Consider the following 7,500-nt stretch of genomic DNA (forward strand, 5'->3'; position numbering starts at 1 on the left):
ATGATTACTTTGTCAGAATCCACATGTCCCTTCTAAAAAAAGCAGCTCGTTGGATATAATGTTAATATAATGTTGATTTAATGTAATAATTTTCGCACAAAATAATTATCATTTGTATGTAAACACATTTTTTCTCACAAACATTTAAAAAAATAATTGCAAGGTAGAAAAATATACAAAAGATTATAGTATTATTAACCCAAATCCAAAGGACATGGCATGTATGTACATGCCATGCCCATTGTGTTTACTTTATTAACTGACTCAAGACGTCAGCGGAAATCTGAGTTCGGGGTTTGATTCACCGACCGCCCGCGGTTCCCTTTGGGGCAAGGAATTTCACCTTGTTTGCCTCCCTAGCCACTGGGTGGCCAACCCCACCCCAGGTCAATTTGGGGTCCCAAAGGGCCCGGATAAATAAGAGAATGTTTACCTAAAAGGTAACACCGGCACCCCCCGTGAAAAAAACGGGGGACCCTCCACTCTCACTCCAAGAGCATCAAAAACTAAAAACTAAAATTAAGTATCATCTGTGACCACGGCGGTCAGACATGAACCTACCAAAAAAAGACGGGGGAAACATAGAGGCTACACTTGAAAATCACAAGAGAAATTAAAAATACTGCCTGCTGCTGTTTACTCTTCTTTTTGTTTTTTTGAAAAATTTTACTTTATTTATTTTGGGTTTACAAATGCTATAACATTTAGTAAGAAAATTTTTATACAAAAAAACCCCCATGATATTCATAGCTTTATAAAAAAAAGGGTTTTTTTCCCCCGCAATTAAAGGAAAGGTGAAATCAGATAAGGTCCCAAGGTCAATATTGACTCCTTTGTGGCTAAGCATTAGCTTATCCTAGGGCATTAGGTTAAGAAAACATTTGATTATTATATAAATACAAGTAATCCATAAAGCAGTATAATAAGCAATTTAACTTCTCTTGCTTTCATTTAAAGAACTACTGTTACAATTTATTGTCACCCAAACTCTTCAGTATTTGTAGGTTATAAACTTTAACTAGAATAGAAATTTTGTTCATAATTTGAATATGAGATGTTTAATCTTTTTTTATTTTTTTTTGACAAGATATGTATTTTCCGTTTATAAAAAATATTTTTAAGCTTGGTTCTTAAATATAACATAATTTTTTTATATTGTTATTATTACAACACACTTTTTAGATTATATTTTTTGGTAAGAATTTTCAAAAATTTATTACAATTTATATAGGAAAGGCATTGTGCATAACACTAATTTAGTGACATACAGTTCACACACACTCTCACACACACACACACACACAACATATGCCACACACACACACACACACACCACACCACACCAACACACACACCACACACACACACGCACACGCACACGCCACGCACAACACACACACACGCACACGCCCCCCATATGCCCACACACACACACACAACCAACAACCCCCACCACAACACCACACACACACAAACCCCACCACCCACCCCCAACAACACACACATTGCACCACACACCACATAGCACACACACACCTAGCACACACACCACATTCCAAAACACAATCACAACAAACACACATATGCAACACACAACCACCACAACCCCACACACACACAACACAACCACACACACACACACAACACCAAAAAACACCCCAACACAACACACACACCCACACATATATGCCCCACACACACCACAACACATATGACACACACACACCAAAACACTTCCCCCAAACCCCACACGACGCACGCACCAGCCACACACACACACACAACACCAACACACACACACCACCCAACGCACGCACGCACGACCCCGCACGCACGCACACACACACACACACACGCACGCACGCACGCACGCACGCACCAGCACGCCGCACACACACACACACACACACAAACACACACACACACACACACATATGCCACACACACACACACACACACACACAACACACAAACCCATGCAACACAAACACACACCAATGCACACACACACAACATATGCACACACACAAAAATATGCACACCACCATATGCACACACCAAAATATGCACACACACACCAATATGCACCACACAAAACCCCACATATCACACACACACCCCCACAAAAACACACACACAACCCACACACACACACACACACCGACCGCACGCACCACACCACCCCAACACACACACCACCGCAACACACACACCACACACCACAACAAACACACACAACACAACACCACACACACACACACAACCACACACACGCACCACGCACACCACGCACCCACAAACACACACACACACACAACACAACACAACAACAACCCCACACACACCACACACACACCCCACACACACACCACCAACACAGAAAACAACCCCCCACACAACAACCCACACACACGCCACAACAACACACCCCACACACACACACATATGCACAAACCCAAAAAATATGCACACCACAACACCCCATATGCACACACACACACACAAACCAAAAACACACCCCACACACACACCAAAACATACACATACACACTCACCACTACCACCACTCACTCACTCACACACACACAAACACACACACAACACACACAAACCCCACACACACACACACACACACACACACAACACACACAAACTCCAACAATTCACATTTATAAATCTATCCTAAAAAGATATTAAAATAATATATATATATATAATTATTATATATATTATATATATATAAAAGATAATATATAAATAAAAAATATTATAATATATTTTATATAATATATATATAAAAATATAATAATATATAATAAAATACTATATTCTTTTTTAACATATATATTAAATTTTTAAAATTATATTATATAAAATTAAAAACTATATAAATATATTTTAAATATATATATTCATAATATCTATCTCTATATATAAAAATATAACATAATATATAAATTATATAATATATATATATTTTTATATATTAACATAACAATATATACATAACAATTCACACACACACCACACACACACACACAATAATAATATATAAAATTTTTTAAAAATTATATAATATTATAAAAATAAATATTTTAATACATACATACATACATATCACACCCCACACACCCCAATTTTATATTAAAATATAAAATTTTAATAATAATAAAATAAAATGAAACAACATAAACATACAAAACACAACACACACCAAACACCACACAAAATTTTATAAAAAATTTTATATATATATAATATAAATATATAATAATAATAATAAATAAATTATGGTGTAAAAAAAATAATCATAAAATAATATTATTTAAAATATAAAATTAATTATAAATAAAGAATTTTTTAAAAATTACTATATATTATTTTAATTAAATAATAATATTTTAAGGGATTTTATAAATAAATATATATTATAAGAGAATTAATATATAATAATTAATAAATTTTTATTATTTAATATAAAATGTTTTTAATTTTTAAAAAAATATAAAAAAGGGGGGAAAGATTAAATAAATATATATAAATATAGAATAATAATATATATAATATATGAAAATTATATTAATTATATAAAAAATAAAAATAATATATATATTATATAGGGATAGGATAAAATATATATAATATGAATAAATAAATAATAGTATATAAATAAATTTTATTAAAATTAATAAATAATATAATAAATATATATTAAATATATATTTTTAATAATATATAAAAAGAAAAATAATAAATTATAATAATACAAAAAATTTTAATATAATTAAATATATATATTTAATTTATATATTTTATTATTAATATATAAATTTTTTTATATATAATACAAAAAATATTAACACACACACACACACACACACACACACACACACACAACACACAACACACACACACACACATACACACACACACACCACACACAACACACAACACCACACACACACACACACACACACACACACACACAATAAAAATAATATATATATATTATTTTTTAATATATATAATTATATATAATATATAATGTGTGTGTGTTGTGTGTGTGTGTTTTGGGTTTTGTATTATGTGATATATATGTATTATGCGTATATATATGTATATATATTTAATATATGTATATATTATTTTTATATTATGTAATAAAATATATTATAATATGTAAAATATAAAATTTGTATATATATACATATTAACATATATATACAATTATATACACATATTTTTCCAAATATATACTTATAAACACACCACCAATATATATATAAAATTAATATTATATATATATATATTTTTAATAAATATATATAAAAATTAATACAAATATATACACAATACACAAACACACACATTAAAAATATATATATATATATAAATAATTTTTTTTTTTTATTAAATATATATATCTTTTAATTATAATAACATATATTATATTATACACAAACAATGTATATACACAAAATATAAATATTAACATAATATATGAATATATGTATTTTATGATGTAATGTATGTATATATATTGCTACGCCGGGGCTTTGTCTCTGTGCGAAACAGGGGTTTACATGAAGGGACCGGGGAAAAACTGACGCAGGGGTGGAGCGAGGAACAGCCGGGAGAGGGAGGGGTGTGCTCCTGTGAAAAACTCGGGTGCCCTTGTGACCTAATATTGTGTTCCCCCTGTTAAAAGCTGTACGGGCTGGTGACTGCTGGTTTCCCCCCCAAATTTTGTGCCTATAAAAAAGTGTACGGTAAAAAACTTGTGTAAATAAGGAACGACGCTTTTGTTTTATTCGTGCCCTGCCTCCCCCACTTGGTTTTTTTCTCTCCTGGGTTCTGGGAGTTGGGTGTTCGGTCTTTTGGGAGCGTTCAGGTTCACGACCCTGTATATAACCGCCGTCTGCCTGGGCCTGCTTGTGTTGGGGGCAGAAGGACGAGGGGGCCGGCGTAAAAAAGGGTGTCAGGAGTGGGATTTGTTTTTTGACATGGACGGGGCCGATTTACATGGGGCCAAAGATGGGGCAGCCTGAGGGAGAAGAGGCTAGTTTGAGGCAGGCACGAGGAGGTGAACCCAGCCAGATGGACCTGATCTTTGCCATGCTGGCCGGTATGAGGGGAAAAGGCAAAAAGGGCAGAAGAGCAGGTAAGGGGGGCCATGAGCAGGGCACCATCTCGTCGAGATGGGGGCAAGGAAGGCAGGGGAAAACACTTTGCCAACTTGTTGGGTGTACGGCAATTCGCTCTGTAAAGGGGAAAAATCAGCAGTACCCGAAAAGGGCCTGCAATAGCGTGAAGATAAATGAGGAGGGGGTGCGGGATCTGAAGGGCGAGGTTCAGGGCCTGAGGGAGGGGGAAAGGGGAAAGGGGGCGTCACGAGGTAGTAAGTTTTGCAAGGGGGAGAAGGCAGACAAATTTGGCAACAATGCCAGAGGTCAGTTTTACTGGGGTCTGCCTGGGGTCCGTGGCAGGAAACCCCCGACCTCGCAGCGTCGTGTCGGAGCCGTGGTCGCTGCAGAAGGTGGGGCCCATCGGAAAACCGTCCCTTGGGTATAGGTGGCGAAAAAACCGGGGCCCCCGGTAAACCCGCCCGTTGCCTCCCTCACCCCCTTCCTCCCCCCCAGGTTGTTATTCCGGCACGCTTTCCCCACCCTGCAGCCCCGGCCTCCAACTTTCTGTGGGGGCGAAAGCCAGCTGGTACACGGAAGGGGGCCTGGGAGGCATATGTTGCCCATTTAAAAATGCGGGTATCTCCCCAGGGCTGGAGCCAGGAAAAAAGGGCCCTGCAGTTTGGTAAACAGCGCTAAGGGGGCCCCCGGTGGAAGGTTGGGGCATCTCCCGGATCCCAACGGGCCTTTACACCAGCGGGGCAGAGGCTTTAAAAAACCCCGTTTGGGGCACCAACCCCACCGAGGTATAGGGGCCCACTGAAGGCGGACTCGTGAGCGTGGCGGAAACTGCCCCAGCGCGCAAATGTGGAGGCGCTGGTAAGGAGGTCGTAACCTGCGGCTGGGGAAGAGATATCGTGTCCGGGGCCCGTATTTCTTTGTTGACGCTTTACGGACCAGCAGCTGCAAATCTACGTAAAGCGGCACACCCTCAGGCCCTGCAGGTGGCGCTGGCGAGGGCCTTGGAGTTCGGGGCCTCCTGAAGGAAACCCAGGGGCCTGGGGCCAGCTGCTCAGCCCCGCCTGACCTCCGGGCCGGAAAGGGTTTAAAATGGAAAAAAGCATTTGGGAAGGGGAGCCCAGAACTTTTCCCAAAGGGTTGTGTTGGGGCTGCGGAAGGTAGGGCCCCAGAGTAGTCGGTGTGGGGGAGCAAGAACACGTCCTCTAAGCGGACGGATTCGATGCCTTTTAAGCGGCTGCAAGGACTGTCAGGTATGGGACCATCCCAGTGCATGTCTAAGGCTAAGGAAGTGCAGGCGGAAAAAATCGGACGGCTGGAGAAGGGGGGCCGAAACCCCGCCGTCTCGGTTCCCCGGGGCCCCCACTTGGGTAAGCTGCCCTCGAACCGCACATCAGGGGAGGGTAATAGATAGGAAACCATGCGCCTGACAGTGGACATGGGGCTGAGAAGACCCTATGGGCCTGATATGCTGGCCAAAAGCAACTTTCCGAGCACCACAGAGACTGTGTGGTGTCACGGGGCATTGTGTGCAGCTCAAGGGGCCCGGGAGGTTTGTATTGGCGTGGGCAGCACGGGGGCAGAGGTGCCGGTGTATGGGGCCCATCTGGACGAGCACTGTTTGCGGGCCCGATACCTACACAGAGTAAGGCGTGTGTCGACCTTTGGGCGGGAAGCTGGGAGGTGCACGGTGAAGGTGCCTTGCTTCCGGGTTTGGCGTGCAGAGGTAGTTACAGCTGAGCGCTGCACTTGCCCCCGGAAAGTCTAGAATCGGTGTTCCTGTAAGAGTATGGGGGGAGAGAGGGCCTGTGGAGCCCATTCAAAACCCGCAGTGGGTGGCCCTAGGGGTTGGGCGGAGCCTTTTTGGCAGTGTTGGGGCTAACTTCTCTGATAAGGGCCCGAAGGTGCCAGCTGGTGCAAAGCGGGAAAATTGTGAGGATTGGAGGTCCCGAAAGGCGTCGGGGGCAAGTTTGGTTTGGGGTAGGCCCTTTGCCTGACTTCCTCGAGGACTTTTGGGGCACCGGGCTCCGCTAACCTGGCGGAGGTGCACCACGAGTGCGGGCAAGCTCAAGGAGCCCCCATGCCATGAAGGAGACCCATACCGGGCGATGAGGGAAGTGAGGGACAAACATAGGGGACAAGTGTGGCTGCAAACCCGCGTCGGGAAGGAGGGCTCTCGCCGAAACTACAACCCCTGGGGGGGGCCTCACGGGGGTAGCAGCCCTCTCTGTGTCACCCATCGAATTCGCAGAGGGGGCAAAACGCCCCTCGTTTTCCACGCGCACCGGCTTGGCGTTACCCGGGGCCCGGAAAATTATCTAGGGGCCCTGGTGAAAAAAAAAGATGAGTTAGCCCCGTG

The sequence above is a fragment of the Penaeus monodon genome, chromosome 13, assembly GCF_015228065.2.
Source record: "Penaeus monodon isolate SGIC_2016 chromosome 13, NSTDA_Pmon_1, whole genome shotgun sequence".
NCBI lineage: Eukaryota > Metazoa > Arthropoda > Malacostraca > Decapoda > Penaeidae > Penaeus > Penaeus monodon.